Genomic DNA, 16,900 nt, shown 5'->3' on the forward strand with positions numbered 1-16,900 from the left:
TTCAGATAAAGAGTGAGGTGTCTATATTTGAGGGACTTTAGCGTAATTGAGATATTGTGCACTCATGGTTGATCAATTTGTTTCACAGTCTGGACTATGAGATAACGATACTTTTGAACATGCGTGATATACCTTGATGTACCAGAATTACAAACCTAAGATTGGAATTTTGGAATTCGACTCCATCATTAGTTTTGTAATTCATTTAAATGGAGGTACATTTTTTAAGCCGGGATTTCGTGATTTCAAATTCATATATCAAACCTAGAGAGATACACATACGGGCATGTTCAAACTTTATAATCCTCCACTTTATTCATACACATACAAATTTTTGCTTTTGTCATCATATTTAGGATAAACACATTTGGAATTTCATTTGAATTGTACCGTATGATGGTATTTGCTTGTAGCAGCTCAATGATCCATATTTGAATTGAATGGACAATCTAAGTTTTGAGTTGGAGACACTGATTTTCAAAACTTACACTTTTTTTGCGTGTAAAACAAACAAAATGTCGGCCATGATATCATAGTCGGTCGTACAAGAGCAGACCATTTATAATTTTAGGCGCCAAAAGCTTTCAAACTTCCCGCTCACATAGAAATATCACTCGCCCGAAAGTTTAGCTCTGCGATATTCCTGTTTTACCCCTGCCACATGAATGGAAAAGGGTTGCTTTGGTAACTCCATTGTTTTCCCCTCTTTGCCCCCAACATTCTTCCCCAGATCCCCTCCCCTTCCCCTCCCCGACCCCCCAACCACGGCAAGCTGCCGAATCTAGTCCTCCGCCGCAGTGGTGGACCTCACACCCTACCAGATCTACCTTCCGCACCTTGGAACCCCCAACTGCCAACTCACCACTTCATCGGAGCCGCTTCAGCGACTGGCTTGTCCACCGCTCCAGTTCTCCTTGACCACCATCATGGTCCACCGCACCGGAGCTGCTTAATCGGCGTCGTCGTCCACCACAGTGTAGGCCCTTCAATGACTCCCTCGTCCGCCCCTTAGCTGGACCTTCATACAAGCCCTCGTTCGCCGCAACAGATCCGCCACTCTGAAAGCACTATACAACGCGCCCGCCGAAACCTACGTCCACTGCACCGGACCCGCTCCACGGACGCCATATTCAACTCCACCGGCCCTGCTTTATCGACGCCGCAGCCTCATCAGGTTATTTCGATTTGTACTCCTTTGGTTTTTCTCTTTTTAGTGCATCTATTCACTTACCACAGATAAGCTTTCTTGTATGTCAACAGGCGCCGCAACCGTAGCACCGGAGCCGCTTCAGCGACGGTGACAGCCGGCCCAAACTCAACCGCAACACGAGCACCATCGATGATCCTCAGCTATCAAGTATGACAATGATACCCATACGTCGCCAAGAATCAGGTACTATTATCCAATGGCTGGCGCCTACGTTCACTTTCCTAGCATAAGCACCGCACCTTTGAATTTCTTGAGGGCATCATTCAGTTTTTCATGAGATGCGTTATTCTGCTTGCACCTGTAGGGCCATACTTCTGGCAGTGAACATGTTACATGTCCTAAAGTACATACCAGTGCACATATAGTTAATATGCTTTATTTTTTTCCTAAGTACTCCCTCCATTCCAAAATAGATGACCCAACTTTGTACTAACTTTGTACAGGAGTTAGTACAAAGTTGAGTCATCTATTTTGGAACGGAGGGAGTATTATTGTACTTCCTAGATATCACTGCCTACTATTTTACTTCTTGAATGCTATATTTATGATAATGGTGTTGTTCTGATGCCACCTGTTGGTTCCATCAGACTGCTTAATGTTCTCTATGCTTAATTACACATCAGCAAACTAGCATGTGGTTCCGCTGCTTTTTGTTCATTTTACCCTACATTTTCTGATTTTAGCTATTACATCACTGCTCCGAGCCTCTGTTCATTACGTGTTTCTGTGTCTTGATCTTCCCAAGTTGCATGACTAATTTGATGCTTCTATTAATTATGGAGCTGCCAACCCCATCAAGCAAAATATTTGTTCTTTTGGGGATGGCACCTTGAACAAGCATAAAAATAGAGGGAAGCAGATATATTGTCATGTATGCACACACCCTTCTTTCATTAGTTTAGATGAACCATTTATGATCAATTCGGACTAGTGCATGCGATTAAAATTAATTTTACCTAAATAGAGGGTGCAGAATAACTACAACAACTAGATTTGCAACCACGGGATGCTGACGATATCTTCAAAGAACATTGCAACAGCAGCGAGGCTTCACAGCAACATATGGTAAGCCAATGTGTTTTAGTACATGTGAAATGTAATGCGAGTGGGCTGCTTTCTTGGCTTGTGCCCTCAACCTATAATCCTACCGAATTACAAATAGTTCAGTTGTCTGATTTACTGTATTGCTTGATTCGAATACTTGTTTGTTGTTATGCTATACCTGAGTTGGCCAATATGTCAGCGGTGCCTGCTGTACTATCGTAAAGAAATGTATGCCTATTTCATTTGAGTCCTTAACTTTTTATCTCAACTTCATCACAAGACTGTCTTCGTAGTTTATATGAGGCCACACTATTAAGTGCTTTCTCAGATTATTTCAACTGCTTAGATGCCTTGGCAACTTAAATATAGTGGTGGTACACTCCCTTTCAACTAGGGATGTCAACTGGGTCCCGTTTAATCCCGATTAAAGTCCACTAGTGGTATGATAGTTCAAAAGAGTTTTTGTTTTTTGAGGAAAATGAACTAGGGAGCTAGCAAAAACTAACTAGATGGGACTGGTGGATGTCGTTTATTTGCCACTTACATCCCTAGTTTCATCTTACCATTTTAATATCTTTTTGGCTGATGCTGCTTCTAACCATTAAAATATAGCTTGCCATGCTCGGCAATAATTCGTCTGCCGTTTACCATGTAAGCTTACTGCCTGGATCATACGATAACTATCTCTTACTTATGTCCAACGGAAACCTTTTAGGATGCCGTTCACACTAGGACACAATGTACAATCCCAAAATCTATTTGTGGAAGCAGTGCACTATCCATGTTACCAGATGGTAGCAGTTCAGAGGCAACACCGCCGGAGAGCAGTCTGAGCACAGATATTATAGTGCTTGAGGCTCTACTAGAGGCAGAAAGAGATTGTGTGGCTGCCATGAATGAGGTAATCTTTATCTTGAGGCTGGAAATTACGGAATTAGCGGCACACATTATGCAAGCAACCCAAGAATTGGAAGAAGTAAGAATGTTGCATTTGAAGATGGAGGAGGTCCTGGTGTTTCTGCTATCTGAAGCCCAGGGTAATCCCGGTTCTTCTTTAAATACTAGTTGAAATTGTCATTAGATTATTATACTTGCATGTTGTGTCATGTCTCTGAATGTATTATGTTGCAAGACCCCCTATGTTGTCCATGTGTTGTAATGATCCGAATTTTTTAGACGAGGTAATCCTCAGTACTTGTATGATTGACATAAGGTGAACTGTTTTTCGTGTGAGCATATTGTATTGGATGAAATAACTGTTTGACTCAGAGTGTATCCAACCTACTGAATTCGAAGATCACGGCATTTCTAAATCATAATCATATATAAAGGTGGAATAAATCTTTGGTGTGGTTTTGAAGAAATAAATAACAAAACGTAGAATTATCTGTGGATATTCGTAATCGAATACAAATTGGATTTGAATTTAGTTTGCCAGGGCCCAGGGCAAACGTGAATGCTAATTCTCCTAAGTTTTGAACGAACCAGCTAAACACCCACTATAATTTGTGGGCTGCCCGAAGCAAGTATTTGCGAGATGGAAATTACTGTCTACCCCTGACACTTGACATCCTTATCGACCGGATTTACACTACTGTCGATAGGGGTAGACTAGTAACTTCAATCAGACATGACACGACGGCCTCTGAGTGTTGGGGAACGTAGCAATTTCAAAAATTTCCTACGCACACGCAAGATCATGGTGATGCATAGCAACGAGACGGGAGAGTGTAATCTACATACCCTTGTAGACCGAAAGCGGAAGCGTTAGAACAACGCGGTTGATGTAGTCGTACGTCCTCACGGCCCGACCGATCAAGCACCGAAACTACGGCACCTCCGAGTTCTAGCACACGTTCAGCTCGATGACGTCCCTCGAACACCGATCCAGCCGAGTGTCGAGGGAGAGTTCCGTCAGCATGACGGCATGGTGATGATCTTGATGTTCTATCGTCGCAGGGCTTCGCCTAAGCACCGCTACAATATTATCGAGGAGGACTGTGATGGAGGGGGGGCACCGCACACGGCTAATAGATCTCAAGGATCAATTGTTGTTGTGTCTTCGGGGTGCCCCCCTGCCCCCATATATATAGGAGCAAGGGGGAAGGCGGCCGGCCTATGGAGGAGGCGCGCCAAGGGGGGAGTCCTACTCCCACCGGGAGTAGGACTCCTCCTTTCCTTGTAGGAGAAGGAAAGAGGAGGAGTAGGACTCCTCCTTTCCTTGTTAGAAAAGGAAAGAGGAGAAGAGGGAGAAGGAAAAGTGGGCTGCCCCCCTTGTCCAATTCGGACCAGAGGGGGGCGCAGGCCTCCTTCCTTTTGGCCTCTCTCCTCTATTCCCGTATGGCCCAATAAGGCCCATATACTCCCTGGCGAATTCCCGTAACTCTCCGGTACTCCGAAAAATACCCGAATCACTCGGAACCTTTCCAAAGTCCGAATATAGTCGTCCAATATATCGATCTTTACGTCTCGACCATTTCGAGACTCCTCGTCATGTCCCCGATCTCATACGGGACTCCGAACTCCTTCGGTGCATCAAAACTCATAAACTCATAATATAACTGTCATCGAAACCTTAAGCGTGCGGACCCTACGGGTTCGAGAACAATGTAGATATGACCTAGAACTATTCTCGGTCAATAACCAATAGCGGAACCTGGATGCTCATATTGGCTCCCACATATTCTACGAAGATCTTTATCGGTCAAACCGCATAACAACATACGTTGTTCCCTTTGTCATCGGTATGTTACTTGCCCGAGATTCGATCGTCGGTATCTAATACCTAGTTCAATCTCGTTACCGGCAAGTCTCTTTACTCGTTATGTAATGCATCATTCCGTAACTAACTCATTAGCTACATTGCTTGCAAGGCTTATAGTGATGTGCATTACCGAGAGGTCCCAGAGATACCTCTCCGACAATCGGAGTGACAAAACCTAATCTCGAAATATGCCAACCCAACATGTACCTTTGGAGACACCTGTAGTACTCCTTTATAATCACCCAGTTACGTTGTGACGTTTGGTAGCACCCAAAGTGTTCCTCCGGTAAATGGGAGTTGCATAATCTCATAGTTACAGGAACATGTATAAGTCATGAAGAAAGCAACAGCAACATACTAATCGATCAAGTGCTAAGCTAACGGAATGGGTCAAGTCAATCACATCATTCTCCTAATGATGTGATCCCGTTAATCAAATGACAACTCTTTTGTCCATGGTTAGGAAACATAACCATCTTTGATAAACGAGCTAGTCAAGTAGAGGCATACTAGTGACACTATGTTTGTCTATGTATTCACACATGTATTATGTTTCCGGTTAATACAATTCTAGCATGAATAATAAACATTTATCATGATATAAGGAAATAAATAATAACTTTATTATTGCCTCTAGGGCATATTTCCTTCAGTCTCCCACTTGCACTGGAGTCAATAATCTAGTTCACATCATTATGTGATTCAACACCAATATTCACATCTGTATGTGATTAATACCCATAGTTCACATCGTCATGTGATCAACACCCAAAGGGTTTACTAGAGTTAATAATCTAGTTCACATTGCTATGTGATTAACACCCAAAGAGTACTAAGGTATGATCATGTTTTGCTCGTGAGAGAAGTTTAGTCAACGGGTCTGTCACATTCAGCGCCGTATGTATTTTGCAAATATTCTATGTCTACAATGCTTTGCACGGAGCTACTCTAGCTAATTGCTCCCACTTTCAATATGTATCCAGATTAAGACTTAGAGTCATCTGGATCAGTGTAAAAGCTTGCATCGATGTAACTCTTTACCACGAACTCTTTTATCACCTCCATAATCGAGAAACATATCCTTATTCTACTAAGGATAATTTTGACCAATGTCCAGTGATCTACTCCTAGATCACTATTGTACTCCCTTGCCAAACCAGGGCAGAGTATACAATAGGTCTGGTCCATAGCATGGCATACTTTTATAGAACCTATGACTGATGCATAGGGAATGACTTTCATTCTCTTTCTATTTTCTGCCGTGGTCGGGTCTTGAGTCTTACTCAATTTTACACATTTGCAACACAGGCAAGAACTCTTTCTTTGACTGTTCCATTTTGAACTATTTCAAAATCTTGACAAGGTATGTACTTATTGAAAAACTTATCAAGCGTCTTGATCTATCTCAATAGATCTTGATGCTCAATATGTAAGTAGCTTTATTGAGGTTTTTCTTTTAAAGAACTCCTTTAAAATACTCCTTTAATGCTTTCCAGAAAGATTCTACATCATTTCTGATCAACAATATGTTACTCACATATATTTATCAGAAAGGCGGTAGTGCTCCCACTCACTTTATTGTAAATACAGGCTTCACCGTAAGTCTTTATAGAACTATATGCTTTGATCAACTTATCAAAGCGTATATTCCAACTCTGAGATGCTTGCACCAGTCCATAGATGGATCGCTGGAGCTTGCACATTTTGTTAGCACCGATAGGATTGACAAAACCTTCTAGTTGCATCATATACAACTCTTCTTTAAGAAAACCATTAAGGAATGCAGTTTTGACATCCATTTGCCAGATTTCATAAAATGTGGCAATTGCTAACATGATTCGGACAGACTTAAGTATCGCTACAGTTGAGAAAATCTCATTGTAGTCAACACCTTGAACTTGTCGAAAACCTTTCGCAACAAGTCGAGCTTAGTAGATAGTAACACTACTATCAGTGTCCGTCTTCCTCTTGAAGACCCATTTATTTAACATGGCTTGCTGATCATCGAGCAAGTCAATCAAAGTCCATACTTTGTTCTCATACATGGATCCCATCTCAGATTTCATGGCCTCAAACCATTTCGCGGAATCTGGGCTCATCGTCGCTTCCTCATAGTTCGTAGGTTCATCATGGTCTAGCAACATGACTTCCAGAACAGGATTACCGTACCACTCTGGTGCGGATCTTACTCTGGTAGACCTACGAGGTTCAGTAGAAATTTGATCTGAAGTTTCATGATCAATATCATTAGCTTCCTCACTGATTGGTGTAGTTGTCACAGGAACCGGTTCTTGTGATGAACTACTTTCCAATAAGGGAGCAGGTACAGTTACCTCATCAAGTTCTACTTTCCTCCCACTCACTTCTTTCGAGAGAAACTCCTTCTCTAGAAAGGATCCATCTTAGCAACAAAACTTGCTTTTAGATCTGTGATAGAAGGTGTACCCAATAGTTACCTTTGGGTATTCTATGAAGACGCACTTCTCCGATTTGGGTTCGAGCTTATCAGGTTGAAACTTTTTCACATAAGCATCATAGCCCCAAACTTTAAGAAACGACAACTTTGGTTTCTTGCCAAACCACAGTTCATAAGGCGTCGTCTCAACGGATTTTGATGGTGCCCTATTTAAAGTGAATGCAACTGTCTCTAATGCATAATCCCAAAATGATAGTGGTAAACTAATAAGAGATATCATAGATTGCACTATGTCCAATAAAGTACGGTTATGACGTTCGGACACATCATTAAGCTGTGGTGTTCCAGGTGGCATGAGTTTCTGAAACTATTTCACATTGTTTTAATTGAAGACCAAACTTGTAACTCAAATATTCTCCTCCACGATCAGATCGTAGAAACTTTATTTTCTTGTTACGATGATCCTCCACTTCACTCTGAAATTCTTTGAACTTTTCAAATGTTTCAGACTTGTGTTTCATTAACAAGATATACTCATATCTGCTCAAATCATCTTGTGAAGGTCAGAAAATAACGATACCCGCCACGAGCATCAACACTCATTGGACCGCATACATCGGTATGTATTATTTCCAATAAGTCACTAGCTCGTTCCATTGTTCCGGAGAACAGAGTTTTAGTCATCTTGCCCAAAAGGCACGGTTCGCAAGCATCAAATGATTCATAACCAAGTGATTCCGAAAATCTATCTTTATGGAGTTTCTTCATGCGCTTTACACCGATATGACCCAAACGGCAGTGCCACAAATAAGTTGCACTATCATTATCAACTTTGCATCTTTTGGCATCAATATTATGAATATGTGTATATTACTACGATCGAGATCCAACAAACTATTTTCATTGGGTGTATGACCATCGAAGGTTTTATTCATGTAAATAGAACAACAATTATTCTTTGACTTTAAATGAATAACCGTATCGCAATAAACATGATCAAATCATATTCATGCTCAACGCAAACGCCAAATAACATTTATTTAGGTTTAACACTAATCCCGAAAGTATAGGGAGTGTGCGATGATGATCATATCAATCTTGGAACCACTTCCAACACACATCGTCACTTCACCCTCAACTAGTCTCTGTTTATTCTGTAACTCTTGTTTCGAGTTACTAATATTTAGCAACCGAACAAGTATCAAATACTCAGGGGCTACTATAAACACTAGTAAGGTACACATCAATAACCGGTATATCAAATATACCCTTGTTCACTTTGCCATCCTTCTTATCCACCAAATATTCAGGGCATTTCCACTTCCAGTGACCATTTCCTTTGCAGTATAATCATTCAGTTTCGGGCTTTGGTCTAGCTTTGGGCTTCTTCGCGGGAGTGACAACTTGCTTGTCATTCTACTTGAAGTTCCCTTTCTTTTCCTTTGCCCTTTTCTTGAAACTAGTGGTCTTGTCAATCATCAACACTTGATGCTCTTTTCTTGATTTCTACCTTCGTCGATTTCAGCATCACGAAGAGCTTGGGAATCGTTTTCGTCATCCCTTGCATTATAGTTCATCACGAAGTTCCAGTAACTTGGTGATGGTGACTAGAGAACTCTGTCAATCACTATCTTATCTGGAAGATTAACTCCCACTTGATTCAAGCAATTGTAGTACCCAGACCATCTGAGCACATGCTCACTATTTGAGCGATTCTCCTCCATCTTTTAGCTATAGAACTTGTTGGAGACTTCATATCTCTCAACTCGGGTATTTGCTGGAAATATTAACTTCAATTCCTGGAACATCTCATATGGTCCATGACGTTCAAAACGTCTTTGAAGTCCCGATTCTAAGCCGTTAAGCATGGTGCACTAAACTATCAAGTAGTCATCATATTGAGCTAGCCAAACATTCATAACATCTGCATCTGCTCCTACATAAGGTCTGTCACCTAGTGGTGCATTAAGGACATAATTCTTCTGTGCAGTAATGAGGATAAACCTCAGATCACGGATCGAATCCACATCATTGCTACCAACATCTTTCAACACAATTTTCTCTAGGAACATATCAAAATAAACATATGAAAGCAACAACGCAAGCTATTGATCTACAACATAATTTGCAAAATACTACCAGGACTAAGTTCATGATAAATTTAAGTTCAATCAATCATATTACTTAAGAACTCCCACTTAGATAGACATCCCTCTAATCCTCTAAGTGATTACGTGATCCATATCAACTACACCATGTCCGATCGTCACGTGAGATGGAGTAGTTTCAACAGTGAACATCAATATGTTGATCATATCTACTATATGATTCACACTCGACCTTTCGGTCTCCGTGTTCCGAGGCCATATCTGTTATATGCTAGGCTCGTCAAGTTTAACCTGAGTATTCCGCGTGTGCAACTGTTTTGCACCCGTTGTATTTGAACGTAGAGCCTATCACACCCGATCATCACGTGGTGTCTCAGCACGAAGAACTTTCGCAACGGTGCATACTCAGGGAGAACACTTCTTGATAATTTAGTGAGAGATCATCTTAAAATGCTACCGTCAAACTAAGCAAATAAGATGTATAAAAGATAAACATCACATGCAATCAATATAAGTGATATGATATGGCCATCATCATCTTGTGCTTGTGATCTCCATCTCCAAAGTACTGTCATGATCTTTATCGTTACCGGCACGACACCATGATCTTCATCATCTTGATCTATATCAATGTGTCGTCACATGGTCGTCTCGCCAACTATTGTTCTTGCAACTATTGCTATCGTATAGCGATAAAGTAAAGCAATTATTTGGCACTTGCACCTTATGCAACAAAGAGACAACCATAGGGCTTCTGCCAGTTGCCGATAACTTCAACAAAACATGATCATCTCATACAACAACTTATATCTCATCACGTCTTGACCATATCACATCACAACATGCCTTGCAAAACAAGTTAGACGTCCTCTACTTTGTTGTTGCAAATTTTACGTGGCTGCTACGGGCTGAGCAAGAACCGTTCTTACCTACGCATCAAAACCACAACGATAGTTCGTCAAGTTAGTGCTGTTTTAACCTTCTCAAGGACCGGGCGTGGCCAAACTCGGTTCAACTAAAGTTGGAGAAACAGACACCCGCTAGTCACCTGTGTGCGACGCACGGCGGTAAAACCAGTCTCGCGTAAGTGTACGCGTAATGTCGGTCCGGGCCGCTTCATCCAACAATACCGCTGAACCAAAGTATGACATGCTGGTAAGTAGTATGACTTGTATAGCCCACAACTCACTTGTGTTCTACTCATGCAAATAACATTAACGCATAAATCCTGGCTCGGATGCCACTATTGGGGAACGTAGTAATTTCAAAAATTTCCTACGCACACGCAAGATCATGGTGATGCATAGCAACGAGACGGGAGAGTGTAATCTACATACCCTTGTAGACCGAAAGCGGAAGCGTTAGAACAACGCGGTTGATGTAGTCGTACGTCCTCACGGCCCGACCGATCAAGCACCGAAACTACGGCACTTCCGAGTTCTAGCACACGTTCAGTTCGATGACGTCCCTCGAACTCCGATCCAGCCGAGTGTCGAGGGAGAGTTCCGTCAGCACGACGGCGTGGTGATGATCTTGATGTTCTATCGTCGCAGGGCTTCGCCTAAGCACCGCTACAATATTATCGAGGAGGACTGTGGTGAAGGGGGGCACCGCACACGGCTAATAATTCTCAAGGATCAATTGTTGTTGTGTCTTTGGGGTGCCCCCCTGCCCCCATATATATAGGAGCAAGGGGGAAGGCGGCCGGCCTATGGAGGAGGCGCGCCAAGGGGGGAGTCCTACTCCCACCGGGAGTAGGACTCCTCCTTTCCTTGTTGGAGAAGGAAAGAGGAGGAGTAGGACTCCTCCTTTCCTTGTTGGAGAACGAAAGAGGAGGAGAGGGAGAAGGAAAAGTGGGCTGCCCCCCTTGTCCAATTCGGACCAGAGGGGGAGCGCAGGCCTCCTTCCTTTCGGCCTCTCTCCTTTATTCCCGTATGGCCCAATAAGGCCCATATACTCCCCGGCGAATTCCCGTAACTCTCCGGTACTCCGAAAAATACACGAATCACTCGGAACCTTTCCGAAGTCCGTATATAGTCATCCAATATATCGATCTTTACGTCTCGACCATTTCGAGACTCCTCGTCATGTCCCTGATCTCATCCGGGACTCCGAACTCCTTCGGTACATCAAAACTCATAAACTCATAATATAACTGTCATCGAAACCTTAAGCGTGCGGACCCTACGGGTTCGAGAACAATGTAGACATGACCTAGAACTATTCTCGGTCAATAACCAATAGAGGAACCTGGATGCTCATATTGGCTCCCACATATTCTACGAAGATCTTTATCGATCAAACCGCATAACAACATACGTTGTTCCCTTTGTCATCGGTATGTTACTTGCCCGAGATTCGATCGTCGGTATCTAATACCTAGTTCATCTCGTTACCGGCAAGTCTCTTTACTCGTTATGTAATGCATCATTCCATAACTAACTCATTAGCTACATTGCTTGCAAGGCTTATAGTGATGTGCATTACCGAGAGGGCCCAGAGATACCTCTCCGACAATCGGAGTGACAAAACCTAATCTCGAAATACGCCAACCCAACATGTACCTTTGGAGACACCTGTAGTACTCCTTTATAATCACCCAGTTACGTTGTGACGTTTGGTAGCACCCAAAGTGTTCCTCCGGTAAACGGGAGTTGCATAATCTCATAGTTACAGGAACATGTATAAGTCATGAAGAAAGCAACAGCAACATACTAAACGATCAAGTGCTAAGCTAACGGAATGGATCAAGTCAATCACATCATTCTCCTAATGATGTGATCCCGTTAATCAAATGACAACTCTTTTGTCCATGGTTAGGAAACATAACCATCTTTGATAAACGAGCTAGTCAAGTAGAGGCATACTAGTGACACTATGTTTGTCTATGTATTCACACATGTATTATGTTTCCGGTTAATACAATTCTAGCATGAATAATAAACATTTATCATGATATAAGGAAATAAATAATAACTTTATTATTGCCTCTAGGGCATATATCCTTCACTGAGCCCATTCAGACACGGTGGGCGCCAAACGTGGGCGGCAAAACACATTTGATTCAAGCTCATCCGAAAGACATGTGTCTCTTCCTCCATTTCCCCATTCATACACGGTGGGCGGCAAAACAAACTCTCCTCATCCGAAATTGATGTAAGCTAATATTTTAAATAGGGGCAGATGTGTAACTTCCCTTAGACGTGACACAACCGCCCTACTTGTCACCCTCGTTCATACACCAAGGGAGCCAACCATGGGCGGCAAAACACCCTCTCCTCGCCCGAAATAGTTACCAGCAAATATTTGGGAGATGCGAGGTTACCGTCCTATCCCCAACCGACGTGATGTCCAAATTTTTAAATGGGGGATAAGTTCGTAACTTTCCCACATTTCAGAGAAGCGCGCCCCAAAGTATGAGATCCCCTCCCTCCACTCCATTTCCCCATTCATACACCATCGGCGGCACGACAACCTCCACACTACGACCAGCCTCCTCCGTCCGCCACCCCATCCTCCACCTTGCCGAAGCCGCTACCCCTACCCCGTCGTCCACTACAAGAGATGGACGTCTCTCATCCACGGCGCTGGACCAGGATCCTTTCATCTCCTCCTCTCGCTTCATCGGTGCTGTCGTCCACCTTGTCGTTGCCACTCCTACGACCGCCTCATCCACGGCAACATGATTTATCCCCCGACCCGGCCGTCTGCCGTCTAAAGTCTTCTTCCCCGCCACCGACAGCCATCGCACCTGCAGCACCCTCAACGTATCAGCATAGTCGTACACAGCATCGCAAGAGAGGTGGTACTCTTCCAAATGTGCTTAAGTTATTGATCTCACCCGGAAAATAAATCGTAATTTGTTTATTGTACTTTTCTTGTCCGTACCGAATCGTAGTGGCTAGTTGAAAGCAAACATTGGTTGCGAAGTAGCTTTGTCTGGTTTGCACCTTCAGATCCGCCATGGCACGGGCACTATACTCGTAAAGCTTATGGTTTCCCCCATTTATATTCATTACCATCATCGTAGGTGCTTCGTGTCGTGCTAGCACTACTCCTCAAGACCTCAAACCCAAAACTTACATGTTGAAATACAAATCTGATATGATGCTCATATCACTAAAATAGAGAATGTTCAATTGGTCGCCTAATGTTCCTATATTCGTTTTGAAAAGCATGTGCGCCACCCACTGGTCCAGCTAGTTCCACTTTCCTGATTTTTCTCTTGATGCTTAGGGTTTTCCCCTTTTATCTACTCTACTATGATCTGCGTAGGTGCTTTCTGTCGTACTAGCATTACTCCATCCTTCAAGCTAAACAACACAACACTCAGAATTCAAAAGCTTAGTTGTTCAAATATGATTGTGATATGATACTGATATTAGTTAACCGACACATTTAATTGGTTAGCTAAAGGTCCTACTTGAGTTTCCAAATGCATGTCGCGACATATAGAGAGACAGGATAATTGCATTTCTTTGTCACTTGTTGACCGTACTTTCTTGTCCATACCAAATCTTAGTTGTTATTTCAAAGCAAACATCGGTTGCTAACTACCCTTTGCGCAGTTTGTAGCTTCAGATCTGCCATCCCACTGCCACGGTCAACACTGTACTCATCATGCTTATGGTTTCCCCATTTTATGATGACCAGAATCAGCCTATGTGGTTTGTGTCGTAATAGCACTACTCCACCCATAGAGCTAAACAAGCTTAGTTGTACAAATTCATATCTGATATTATTGTTGATATTCGTAAAACTGAGAGATGTTTAATTGGTTAGCTAAATGTTCCTACTTTAGTTTCGAAATGCATGTGAGCCACATATGGAGAGACCGGAAAGAATAGTATTTCTCTATGTGCTCTGGTTCATCATGGGTGGCCAACCGACATTGTATTGAAAGACTTGTAATATCTTCAATATACTTGCTCTTCTGCTCTTCTTTAAGATGATCCTCTCCTCTTGCGGTCGACTGGTCAGGTCGAGTTGTTCTCCCTTAGTATATTTTGAATCTGTCAGGTCAGGTCGACTTGTTCTTCTTTACTATATGTTGAAGCTGTCATCTACGAAGTGTCATCACTTCTGGAGCTCTCATATTTTGAGTAGTACGCCACATTATATTAATGCACACACCAAATTACAGCATGCATGGCATCTCTTAAAAGAATTGCAGAGATAGCACAAAGGGGTTTACAGAGAGGCGGTATTCGATTAGAATCACTTCTGCATTACAAAGAAAATCTCACTTGTTTTTATGTTTTCATGCATGTCAGATATTGAACAATATCAAAATGATATGAGAATGGGTGCAGGAGAGGAATATGGCGGAACAATCCACTGGCTAACAAACTTGGCATGGTGGAGGATGGCATATCTTATTCACCCATCAAGGTGCTTGCTCTAACTTTGCAAAGTTGTATTGGTCGCACATATTTTGCATCTGACCTCTTGCATTACTACTACTTTGTTACACCATCTTCTTAGTTTAAGCATCATATATGAGTATATGCCATACCTATCCATTTTCTGTACCTATTCCATGTGTCGCCACTCTATGTTTTTCCAGTCAAATGTTGTTCTTTCGTAATAGATGTCCAAAAGGAAGAGGGTGAGTGCAGATCCTCAAGGAGTACAAACTAGGTATTTGGAAAAGGTAGTGATACCTGTTAAATCAGATAGATCAGCAGCCACAGAAAACACAGGCCCAATTGTACCACACTTTACCCCTACTCCAGTGGCCAAACCCCTATTAGAACTGCTGAGAGCCCAGCGTCAGGTACTGTCTATGATTTCAATTCAAATTTTGAACTCCTAAATTTTTGCATGTGCCTTACCTTCTCTCTTGTATGAAAACTAATTTCAGATGAATCTCCTTGCTCAAAGGATCATACGATCTCACAACAATACTGGGCTCTGCATTGCTCTTGTCAGTATCTCTCTCCCTTTTGCCTTGTAACGTTGTACTTAATTAATTGCTATTTGATTATGTATCATCAGTCTGCACCTAAGCTTCATTATCCTCTGTTTCTTCCAATATTATTTGATCTATATGTACTCTTTGCAAAATGTAGAATAATGGCAACGCTTATAAAGAATTTTCTTCGGGGAATTTATTGAATTATCCTTCCATCAACATGGAGAAGGGATTTGTCCAGCCTGTGTTAACATGTAATGTAAGTTCACCCTTCTCAAGCCTTCAAACTTTGTTCTAGTATAGATTTGGATAGGCATCATTTCCTCCACTGTTGTTTGCTTTGCTATTTACATCTGATTGGATGTTTGCAACAACTACCAGTTTCAAATTGTAGTTGTAAAAACATGTTCCTTATGTAGAACAGATCCATTTATTTGCTTATATAATTGTGAAACCTGTTACATGTCTCCTTGTTTCTCTTTCAAGTAATATCTCTTACGCCTGGCAGAACCTTAGGGAAGATAGTGAGCCAAACCATCTTGAGGACAGCAAGATGACCCCAAGGTCCTGTCTTGATGAAGACAGTGAGTTGAAGCTACTCACCAGCAGGTGTGAGACAACCTCTGTGCAGTCGCTGCCTCAATCAGTTCGACTTCTTCAGTCTCAACTTAAAGCGGAAAGGCTTGCTTCAGCTCAGCTCCGACTTGAATTAGATGCAATGAAGATGTCAGAGGACTGTCGTGCGCACCATCATGCCATAAATCTACTATTGATGCATCTATCATTGACACAAGTGAGGTCTACTCAGCTTCTTCGGCTGTTTGGGGGGTGTCGGTGTCAAAACCGGCGGATCTCGGGTAGGGGCTCCCGAACTGTGCGTCTAGGCGGATGGTAACAGGAGACAAGGGACATGATGTTTTTACCCAGGTTCGGGCCCTCTCGATGGAGGTAAAACCCTACTCCTGCTTGATTAATATTGATGATATGGGTAGTACAAGAGTTGATCTACCACGAGATCAAAGAGGCTAAACCCTAGAAGCTAGCCTATGGTATGATTGTTGTTCGTCCTACGGACTAAAACTCTCCAGTTTATATAGACACCGGAGAGGGCTAGGGTTACACAGAGTCGGTTACAATGGGAGGAGATCTTCATATCATATCGCCAAGCTTGCCTTCCACGCCAAGGAAAGTCCTATCCGGACACGGGACGAAGACTTCGATCGTGTATCTTCATAGTCCGGGAGTCCGGCCAAAGGTCATAGTCCGGCCATCCGGACACCCCCTAATCCAGGAGTCCCTCAGTAGCCCCTGAACCAGGCTTCAATGATGACGAGTCCGGCGCGCAAATTTTCTTCGGCATTGCAAGGTGGGTTCCTCCTCCGAATACCTCATAGAAGATGTTGAACACAAGGATAGTGTCCGGCTCTGCAAAATAAGTTCCACA

The sequence above is a fragment of the Triticum dicoccoides genome, chromosome 5B, assembly GCF_002162155.2.
Source record: "Triticum dicoccoides isolate Atlit2015 ecotype Zavitan chromosome 5B, WEW_v2.0, whole genome shotgun sequence".
Classification (NCBI taxonomy): Eukaryota; Viridiplantae; Streptophyta; class Magnoliopsida; order Poales; family Poaceae; genus Triticum; species Triticum dicoccoides.